Here is an 11892-nt window from a genome sequence, read left to right on the forward strand (position 1 = left end):
GTAGGATTTCATTTGCGGGACTTCATTTTTTACAAAGAAATCCACAGACTGCGATAGGGGTTCAAGTATGGACCCTATGCCGGAGACTATAGGATGTCCTGGTGGTGGTGTGCTTCCCTTATGGATTTTAGGAAGCGAGTAGAATGCCAGGCATCTAGGGTATTTGGGGCAGAAACATTCTGTGTCTTTATGGCTTATATATCCTTCTGCTTCGGTCTCTTCGATTATTGGGTTGATGAGTTTTCTCAACTTTTCTGTTGGATAACTTCCCAGTTTTCTGTAGGTGGTTCTGTCTTCAACCAAAGCATTCACCATCTTTTGGTAGTCCTTCTTGTTCATCAGCACTATAGCTCCACCTTTATCTGCTGATTTAATCACTATTTCAACATTATTCTGCAGTTCCTTCAGTGCTGTCATTTCTGTTCTGCTCAAGTTAGAAGAGTCTTTCTGTTCTTCAGATGCTATTTCCTCTAGGTTTTATGGGATAATTCTTTCAAAAGTGATTGACTCTGCTGTGACTGCATGTGGTGGTGGATAAAAGGTGGATTTATTGTGTAAGTTAGTCACATCATTGCCTCCTTCAGAAATGCTTTTGGCATAGTGTTGTTTCAATCGGATTTTCCTCATTAATTGGGTCAGTTCAATTCTGGTCTGGAAGGGATTGTGTTTAGTTGTAGGTATGAAAGATAAGCCTTTTTGGAGCACTTTCAGATGTTTTACATCTATGATTTTGTCTGATAAATTCACCACTAGTGATTCTCCTCTTTTCTTTGTGGTTTCATCTCTTTCTTGTCTCTTTGGGGTGGAGCGTTTTGCTCGTACCAGCCTCTCCTGCGGTTCCTGGTTACTCTGGGCGATTGTTCTTGCCACCAGGCTCTTGGTCTCCCTCGTCCTCCCGGTGCTTGAAAACCCGAGTATTGCCACCTCTGTTTTGTTCTTTACCCTCGAAGAAAAGGTTTTTTCTGGGTCTTTCAGAGTCTTCGTCCGAGCTTCCGCTTGAGAAGTTCCTATTGTTGGGTTTAGGTCTACCCTTTTGTTGGTATTGACGTCCTCTCTGTGGTCCACTATTGGTGTTTTGATTGCCACTTTTGTCCGGTTCCTCATAGTATTCGCTGGTTGTGTAGGGATATTTCTTCTCATGAGAAAAGGATGTAATGTCTTTTTTGAGTTTCATTATTTTCTTATTAAGATTGAACTCATTAAACTCTTTCATGTTTGAGTCTAATGCTGCCATGCTTTTTAGGTAATTCCCCACAATTGTTTTTGTGGCCAGAGCATATTGTTTAGTTAAGATTTCATTCATAATCTTTTCTGAAACTGATTTTGCAGTATTTATTATTACAATTAACCAATCTCTGATACACTTATTGGCTATGAAGTTCCAGTCTTTCCTGAATTGTATCTGGTCAAGAAAGATTCTTGGCCCAATTTTAATTATCAGGCCATTAGGAGCAAAATGGGACTTAAAGTACCCTGTCATAATAGCTCTGTGCAGCTCTATTCTTATGAGCTTCTTGTGAAGAACTTCTAGCTCATTCCATTTGTCACTCTTAAGTTCTAGGGCTGTCTGTTGTTCAGCTCCCAATATTGAGGGATTTGCTAAACCTCATAGGTATAGAGACTGCTTGAGCAATACACGTAAGAATAATCAGAGGCCGATATATATATCAACATTAACAACTGGCACCTCGCTACCAACATGAGCAGTCTCCACTATAGAAGCAACTACATACAACTGATGACTCTGAACAGAGTTGGTCACAAATGAATGAAAAACTACAAGATCCAGCAGTGCTCGGGAAAAATGGAAAGCCTAGCCGCGACCCATACTAAGTATCTAGGTAGAGGGATCGCGTACAATACATTTGTAACAATACCAATATTCAATTAAGTTGGGAACTGAAGCAATACTAATTATAACTAAAAAGAAGAGTATTTGAATATTTTCACGTAACTTCGGAGCAGCGCATCAAGCGATCGAGATGAATATAAATAGTGATATATCCAAAATGGCGCCCGCAACTAATTCTCATTAAAATAAGCAATGCGGGCAGAGCGCAGACACGGTGGCAAGGTAAGATGATCCAATAAACAACTACCCTTACCAGATCCAGTTAATTAATATTGAAATATAAGCACTATAAATATCGATGACGAGAGGTGCAGTTCGTTTTAATAACAGTAAGACAAACAAATAGCATTGTGTCTTTTGGAAATGAGCCCGAGATAAACAATAAGGCTGAGAGCGGCGATTAACAGTCCGCTGAACATAGACAAAGCATAACTAATGTGAACAAGAGAATGTAATCCAACAAATAAAATACAATATTGAGTTGGTTTATTAGTCTCCACAGGTACTACACATCCATGTGCTTAGGAATGGAGACCAAGAAAGCAACATTGTCCAGATACAACAGAAGGACCAAATTGGACACGAAAAACACATATTGTGATCCGCAGGTAAATGCCCTTGAGTTATGTAAGATACATAAGGGATGCACAATGCATGCAGGGTGGTCGGCAATGCAATTGCCGTACAGTAAATCAGGTTATTGGTCCACAGATCTCTTGGAACTCCAAAGAATACAAACTTAAAACAGATGCAACACTGATGTGAAAACAGCAGGACTGCAAGGTAAAATAACCCACAACCCTTAATGATGGACACAAACAGTGCCAGCAAGTGTAAACAAGTAACTTGAGTCATTGTTACACAGATCTGCAAGACCATTTACGGATCGGCACACAAGCAATGGAGGTGCAACACCAGTACTTGAAGACAGGTGAGCACCCCAACAGAAACTCTAGAAGCCTTAAAACACAACTTGATTGTAACTAGGAGACTGATCGTATCCTCCTTCCTTTCATTCCGCCATAGGGCACGGGTTAAGAAATCCACAACGCCCATCAGAAACCCAGAGAATTCCTCCCGAATCCACCACGTGGATAACAAGATGAAAAAGAAAATATTGTCTCTTGAGGTTGGAAAATAAAAAAATTCTTAATATGATGAAGTAGTATCATTATATGTCCTGAAGAAAGCAGAAAATACATTTATAACCGCTGAAACCGGTCGACAAACTTAACGGTTTAAGGGTGATGACCTAAACCCTGAGACCCACAACTACACACTAATGGGCTTGGTTAAAGTACATCAACTTTTATTCCATTCGAGAGAGCAAAAGGAAATAAAAGCTGTTTTTTAATAATTCTTGATTAGGCTTAGTCAAGAAGTTGTGAACAATAAGACACACGCATTGGACGCGATAAGAATAAAAGAAAGTAATCGACATCCAATAAGTGTGCACATACTTTTAAGATGCAGGAAAGTAGTGAGAGAGGATAGGGTCAGACTCTTGACTATCCCTCACCCTAGATAGGCATAATAATAGCACACCTTAGGGTTATCTTGACCATCCAGAGGGATAGAAAGAGACTCTTTACAGGGACAGTTTTCTATTTGTAGGGATTCAGACAACAGGAATAACTTTATAATTAAATAGTTCTGTCTACATGGTGTTATGTAAGATTGGGTAAGGACAGAATGGGATAACCCTCAGTCTCCAATTTTGTATATATATATTTCATTTACACCCAACATATTTGTGTATTGTATTTACCTCATTGTTAAGCACTTTGGATAACAACAGTGCTATATAAAAACCATTAAAAGAAAAGTAAAGAATCTACAGGAGAGTTAAGACAATAAAAAATGATTATATGATTATCATGCCCGCCCGAAGAAGTTCCATGTCGAGGATCAGGTATTGGTGTTCCTTCCTACTTAAAGCACAACCTCCTGGTTTGATGGAATGGGGCTTATGGAGCAACTAAAGTCCTGCCTAATATCAATTGTTATGTCCAATAGAGAGATCAGCAGAACACCTCACAGTTAAACCATATAAAGAGGCATACATTCTGGCAGGAATAAAATATCTTGCTCTGATGGCTGGTACCAGGGTTGACTCACCATCCAACCATCTGACATGACCACCTTCCTGAGACAAATGATCATATGAGGATAAGGAAGAGGTGGTGAATGTGAACAGACAACAAAATGTGGTGGCAAGAGGAAGATTTAAGGAAGTAGAGAAGGAGTATATTGGTGTTTGGGATGATCTGAAAGAGGATGTTGGAGGTAAGACAAGTGGAAGGAGTTGGAGAGTATTGAGGAGGAACATATCCAGGAGGGAGTTGAAGGAAAAGCAAGTGGAGAGGAAAGGAAGGGGCATGTATAGCAAGTCAAGAGTTTGTTTGAATAGCAAAGCAAAAGCTACAATGTCAGCTGGTGATTTGTTTAATTGGAGGGGCATACATATTTCCCTCAAGTCTGAGAGAGCGACCAAGGGTTACGATGGATCCCAAACCACCCAAGAAGAGTTCAGTTGGGGTTCTACCCCCAGAGCAAATGTTTTAAATAATTGGTTAAAATGGTGCATTTTACAGCACACTTTCTATCAAAGATTGGGTAAAAACCGAGGCAGATGCAATCATTTTTGTAGCGTAACTGATGAAAAATATCCAATATATGCAAGTTACCAACAGTGCAGCAAAGCATTTCCCAACACTTTTTCATGATGCCTTTCCCGACAATATATGCGAGTTTAAAATGTGTTCATGCTGTCTGTACCCATACATTTCAATACAGACTGAACCAATATATGACAGTATTCACATATAAGAACGTACTCATGTCTGCTTTGTGCACAAGGCTAAAATCCCCTCATAACATCGTACTCTGGTTGACTGTGCCATTAGAAAAGCCATGGCAAAATTTAAAAAAGTCCAAACTGCCTGCACCAATGTGGAGCAGTCTAGGTAAGTGTTGTGTTCTTGACTGTTGATGCAAATCCCAAGCTCCCCACAATTTCCTATCATCTTAGCACCACATACAAAGGAACACAGAGCATCAGATACATGCAACCATCATCTTTAGTTCCCTTTTCTCCAGTTCTGTTCCTCTTCCTCCTCTAGCCCCGTGCCTTGTCCTTCCTTTCCTCCCTTAAGGTGGTCCTCTGTTTAAGAAGGACTGTCCTTAATCGCTCTCCAACACCTCCCCCTGCTTATCATCTTCGTGGTTTTCTGCTCTAGCCCCTTTCTGGTGGTCTTCATGGTATTCATCGCGTTCTCTTCCTTGCTATCTGTCCTCTCTCTTTTGCCTCCATTCTGGAGGGTGTGTTTGTGCTGTTGTGCTCTGCATCATTTTGTGCTGGTGTTCGGCTGCCATCGTGGAGAAGAGTTTGTGTGCCATGAGGTGTCCGATTTCTGTCATGACCAGGGGTCTGTGAGCTATGTATGGGTGTTTGGGACCGATGCTCAGGGGTCCGTTCATCAGTGGCTTTTACAATATTATTAACATTAATGTTGTTTTGCTCAGCATCTAGGGTCACTGCAAACCGGTTGTCTTTCTTCCTGGTCACAGCGTGGTGTTTTGTGGTTACCACCTTGCCATGCTTGTTCATGATCTGACAGGTCACTCTCCCCACTTTAATAATCCCTCCTGTGGTCTGTGGGTCCAGCTGCGCAAACTCCCCCACTCGTGTTAACTGCCAACGTCTGCCCCAGAGGCAGTCTTCCAATGCAGCTGCCTGTCTCGTGGTGGCACTTCCATCTCGTGCAACGCAAGATCTGATGACACGATAGTAGAGTTCTCTTCCACTCATAATTCCAGTCCTGTCCCCCTCTCATAGCATCCAGTTTTCACTTTTAGGGAGTTTCTCATCTTGAGGTACTTCTTCTCCTTCCTCGGCATCATCTTCTTGCAATCTGCCCTCATGATTTTACCTTGGAGGTTGATCAATGCACCTTCATGTGTTGCCACCTTGTCCCCAAGCTACAGTGTATTCTCACATTCCTGTCCTGTGGCTTCTGTTACCCCCTCTAGGTGACATCCTTCTGGTTGGTCCTCCAGCTTCTCCCGTTCAGACAGGGCAGGCCTCACACCTTCTGTAGTAATAGCTGATGTGTCAAATCTGTGTAACGGGAATCCTTTGTGGCTGTCCCAATTGATCTCAAAGGTGAGGAAGTCTCAATCAGAGGTGACCTCTCTGCCCAGAGACCTGGTCTTTTCGGAATCCAGGATCCTATGTGGGAGTCTCTGAAACGGCTTCCTCTTTGAAAGCTCATTGTTCATTGTTGTCTGAGCCATGATCCTCTCGTGGTTAATTTTTGGAATCATCTTCAGGGATATGGCTTTTTGGCTTGGCTCTCCCTCCTCTACCTGAGCTCGGACGTCCTTATGGAACACCTGTTTACGCCGCACCCCAGACTTGGGCTCCACCCCAGACTCCCCCTTTACCACCTTCAGTGCCTCTGTCATTTTCCTGGTTGTTATCATCTGCTGGGTCCAGACGCCCATGCACAGGTTAGCCGTACCCTCAGTAGCCTGCTTCCCATGGGTTTGCACATAGGCCTCACTGTGGATGCACCACTCCACATGCTTTGGGGCCACCACCTCTTTGATGTGGTGGCCCCAGAGCATGTGCCTGGGGTCGGCATATCTGTGAACTGGTAGGTAGTAAACCTTCTCACCAGTAACAAGTCAGCTGTACTTTTCTCCCCGTTCTTCAGCTGTGTGGTTCCGAAACTAGGACTGTCCACTTCAGGCGGTACCTGCTGCTGCGTGATGTCACCCAGCCGCTTATCAGGCCCTTCATTTGCATGGTTCCCCGCCGAGGGCTTAGCATATTTCTTTCTGTGGTGTTCAGCCGGGACCTCTTCCTGTTGCCCCAGCCCGTTCTTCATTGTCATTGTACTTGTCCTCTAGTTCAGCTTCATCTAAACGTAGTCCACTGAGGCATGGTTTCTTCTGTGGGAGATCATTCTCATCATCTCCCTCAAGATCATCCACTTCCTCAACCTCATCCACCTTTCCGGCGCTCTCCACATCGATTCCCTCAGGCTCCTCTTTGTAGGTGCTTCCACTGCTAGATGCACTCTCACGTCCCCCGCCTCCTCGTGTTCATAGTTATTCACGTCTTGTGGTGCCCGCTTCGCTCACTCTCACTCTCCCAGACGTCGCAGTCCTCACTGTCACATATCTGCATAGATGTGTGCCCCACCCATATCTTTGTGGTCTCCAGCCAGAGCGTCACCCACAGCACCTGTGCTATGCCACTCCTTTGTTGGCAGATCCCTTGTTCTCTCTATGGGCGGATTGCCTTTCTGGTTTGCAGGCGGACTGCCCAGAACATCTTGATCACTGCTTCCTAGCCCCCGGTACTGTGCGGCACCCTGCCGTCCAAATGCGATTTTCGCGTGGTGGTCGTGGACTGCCGTCTGCTTTTCCTTGTGCATCAGACTGCCGTTGTCTATGTTTCCCTGTGTGACAGAGTGTCAATCCCTTTTCCTTCCAGACTGCCCACTTTTGGTTGTGCAGCGGACTGACAATCCCTTTCCTTCCAGGCTTCCACGTTTTGTTGTGCGGTGGACTGCCATTCCATTTCCTCTTCCGGCTCCTCATGTATTTTTTGTGTGGACTGCCGATCCCTTTCCTCTTCCAAGCTCCTCGCGGTTAATGTGTGGCTGACTGCCAATCCTGTTTTCTTTTCATGCTTCTCATGTTTTGTTGTGCGGCGGACTGCCGATGCCTTTACTTTCTGCATTCTTCCAGGCTTATCATGTTTTGTTATGCGGCAGACTGCTGATCCCTTCTGCACTGGTGGCGGGGCACCGTGTCCATTTCCCTTTCGTCGCCAATTGTTATGTTCTTAACTGGTGATTCAAAGCCCCGGCTCCCCACAATTTCCTATCCTCTTAGCACCGCATACAAAGGCACACAGAGCCTCATATACATGCAACCATCATCTTTATTTTACTTTCCAGTACTGTTCCCAGGCTCCAGTAGCCCCTCCACTTCCTCCCCCAGCCCCGTTCCTCATCCTTCCTTTCCTCCCTTAAGATGGTCCTCTGTTTAAGGAAGACTGACCTTAATCGCTCTCCAACAGTAAGTAATAACCATTACCATGCTTGCTTTATGTTAGGCTCACCTGGTCTCTGCAGGGATGTTGGGGCACGGTTGCAGCCCTATCAGGAAGTAGGACCCCCGATCTGTTTCTCCTGCTGCAAATAGGCTGTGGGCTGCTGCGATGAATTGGAACCCTGCTCCTGTAGATTATTAATGGTGAATTCTTCGTCCTGCTACTTCTGGCAGGGGCGCATGTAAAATGAGGACCAAGTTCCTTCACTGGTCCTTTATACGTGGTGTCCAGTCCAGCTGCGACGATTCAATACCTTTCTGGTAAGTGTCTTTCTGTTTTCTGTTTGTCTTGAAGTATTGGTATTGTCTTGTTCACAGCCTGTTGTCAGCTCTGTAACAATGTCTATCCTTCTCCCAAATAGGTGTGATTGCGGTCCAGCAGAGCAACAGAGTCCGAGTTGGCTCCAGATGAGGAGCGGAGGATCCCGCAGCGGTCCGGCAGCAGGTAAGTGAGCTTTTAAGGACAAGCGCAAAGAATTTTCAAACGTGACCTTAAACTGCAGGTTTGTATGTCTAACCTTGCCTTTTGTCCTTTTACAGGGTCCGCCTTCGTGGAAGAAGAAGATGTCATGCTGCGGAGCCCAGAGCCGAAGTCCTGTGTGTCGGAAGATGAAGAAGATGTCATGCTGCAGTGCTGAGAGCTGAAGTTCTGCGTGTCGGAGATGAAGAAGATGTCGTGCCCAGAGCTGAAGTCCTGCGATCCGGAAGATGAAGAATGGAAGACAGGCTCAGCGGTGAAGAATACAAATGAAAGCTGACTCCAGGAGGTAAGCGTATGGACAGGAGACTGGATTCCCAAGGTAATTGCTACTTAACCCTGGCGGCGGTGAGCGTTGCGCTGCATGCAAATGCAGATTAATGCGAAGCGTGCGCCTTGGGGTTGGGCTGGCTTTTATAGCTGAGCTCTTAAGGCCACAACCACTAGCTCAGTTCTGCTTGCCACACCCTGCCAAGCCACACCCGGACTGATTGCACACAAGTGGAAAGTTCTTGAAAGCACTTCTGCCCATAATAAAAGAGTCTTGCTTATGTTTCAAGCCCTCCTGCCCATAATAAAAAAAGTCTTGCTTATGTTTCTCCATGAGCCTGGCGCCAACGCCGCCAGGACTGAGTCCAACCCTCCCCAGTGTATAAACGTCCCAAAGGGACGTGCATGAACCATGGTGCCCCTTGTTCCCTCCACCTGATGGTGCAGCTCCTGTGATCCTGGGCAAGTGGCCATGACACTTTACTGTTGATGTCCAGTAAAAAATTACATGTAAGTTATCATAGCTAGAGTGGCTGCACCAAAATATACTAATACCGTTTTATGTTTTAGTTAAAAACTCAGAGTCGTTTTAGTTAAAAACTCAGAGTCACTCCTCAATTTTTCACTTGTTTTAGCTTGATTTTATTTTGACTGTGACACTGGTGTATGGTCTCCTATGTCATGTTATAAGGCTTTTCAGCAGTTTGTAGTCATCACCGTAGTAGCCTTAGTGCACCCATGCCTGTCCGCAAATTGTTCTATTTTGCCCTCGCCAGATGTTTCCAGATCTCAGTCTGTGGAAGAAAAAGGAGGAGCGTAAAGATAAGAGAATGGGAAAGAAGGAATCCAGATTTTCAACACATTTCTTCCAGAAAGTCATAATTCTATCAAAGACACAGAGACGAAGGATTATGCTTTCCTTTCCATTTTACTGTTCAGCAGCAAAGTACAAACCAGTAAAACATGCGAAAACAAAACTCAATAAACTACAATAACCATTGTTTTAGAGTCTTTGGTAGTTCTGTTCTTATTGGTCCTCAAACTGACCATGTGATAACTTCAACAAATCAGAATAGTCAATGTCCATAATTCACACTGTCCTTCTACTTTACTTCCTCTTTCTTTGCACAGTCGAGAATGCGTACAGTGAACTTTGCAATCCCTTCCATTCCATGCCGATACGAATTCAATTTCCGGATTGTTTGTTGTCTGCCACCGTACCTAGTAGAAACATAAAGTAACTGCTGAATATAAATCGAAAGAGGGTGGGACAGTTGTAAAATCAACCACAATTTCTAGATATTATCCTTTTGTGCATTTAACCACTCTGTAACCCTTCAATGCATTCATCATATATCATTTCAAATAATTGCTGTTAAAACCATGTAAAACATTTCAGTACTTTTACATTCCATTACATTTATTACGATTGATAGGGTGGGATAATCCTTCACGTCCGTGTCTTTAATAGAATTATGAATTCTGGAACAAATGTGTTGAAAATCTAAATTCTATGTCAAGACAGGAGGCTCGGATTATGCTTGTTCAAAGCTTACTCACCACTAACAATGCCACACTTTCCGTTGGTTTAAAATAGAAAGTTTTAAAAGTCGATTTATTTGACGAATCTGCAGACCTCATAATGTCCTATACTCTGGCTCTTATGTTGAATGCCTTGGTAGCCATCGCTCCTCTTGCTGAGTGAGTCCCATATTTTACTACGTCAATGCCTGCCTGCTCCATCACCCATCTAAGCCATCTGGCTGTGGTAGCTGGTGTTATGGCCTTAAAAGGTTTACAGATAGCTATTAGTAACTGATATACTCCTGGAGGTCTCACTTCGCTTGGCATATTCTCATATGCCGCTAAGCATCTGTCCGGGTATAGTTTTGGTTGTCCCGGAAAAGATTTGTAAGGTATGGATCTCAAACCTGTCTTAGTCCTCCTCGTTATGAGGAAGGTCACTCTGTTCGGTGACACACTCTTCCTGTTGATCTCTAGTGCTCTTACGTCTGATGACCTTTTACAAGCCAAAAGGCATAATAGCATGGCTAGCTTGCCTGAAATAGCCTTTCTGGATAGTTCCTGATTATCTGGCCATGACAGAACTCATTTCAAAACTGTGTCGACATCCCACAATTGAGTATATTTTTCACTCGAGGGTCTAGTCATCTTTACTCCCCTTAGTAGTCTGCAGATATGGGGATGTTCACCTATCGCTATACCTTCAATCCTAGGGTGACCTGCTGTTATCGCTGACCTGGCCGTATTGATTGTTCTGTATGCCTTCCCTTGGGCTGCCAACTGTGCTAAGAAATTGGCTACATGTACTACATCTGTTCCATCGGGATGAATATTCCTCTCCAAGCACCAGCTACTCCATTTAGCCCGTGCTGATTTATAGGCCCTGTGTGTTCCTGGTGCCCAGGATTCCTTAATGATGCATTCAGCCTCATTCGATAGTCCTGGCCTAACCCAAGATCTCCTGAAATCGCTCATGCAATTAGGTTAAGCCTATCTGACCTGATTAGTGGATGGCTGAGGTCAATGGGGTCTCGAACGATGAATTTGTGGCTTGGTAGTGTCACTGGGTTGTGATGTGATAATTCCAGTAGACTGGGGAACCACACCTGACCCCTCCAATCCGGTGTAATTAGAACTATTGATGCTTTCTGCTGTTTCACCTGGACTATTGTCCTCACTATCATGGAGAAAGGAGGAAACACGTAGTTTGTCTGTTGCCCCCATGTTTGCAGGAAGGCGTCTGTCGCTTCTGCCTCTGGGTCCGGTCTCCAGCTGAAGAACCAGGTTAACTGTTTGTTCAGTCTTGATGCAAATAGGTCGACCTGGCATGGTCCCGAGCCAGCCATTAGTTCTTTATTTATTTTTAACGTATTTTATCGGCATTTGTAATACATAGCTGTTCATACATCAATTGTTATATCACATTGAGAAATGTCTTATTTTACAGTAACTTCCAGTGATAACAATCATAAAAATAAAAACAAATAACTTCTTCACTTAGCAGTGATAACAATCATAAAAATAAAAACAAATAACTTCTTCACTTAGCAGATGATGTGTTGCTCATCTTGTTTATGCGCGTGTAGCGTGGCGGGAGGCCTAGAATTATAAAGATATCGCTGGTGTAGCAGTAGCCCTTTGG

General features: G+C 44.0%; 1 pseudogene; it reads right to left on the reverse strand.

Moving 5' to 3' along the window:
* Positions 1-5117: 5117 nt before the first annotated feature.
* On the reverse strand, positions 5118-6481 carry LOC138505103 (transcription elongation factor SPT5 pseudogene; annotated as a pseudogene).
* Between the last annotated feature and the right edge of the window lie 5411 nt (positions 6482-11892).

Source organism: Ambystoma mexicanum, chromosome 11 (assembly GCF_040938575.1).
Source record: "Ambystoma mexicanum isolate Mex_15411 chromosome 11, UKY_AmexF1_1, whole genome shotgun sequence".
Taxonomy (NCBI): Eukaryota; Metazoa; Chordata; class Amphibia; order Caudata; family Ambystomatidae; genus Ambystoma; species Ambystoma mexicanum.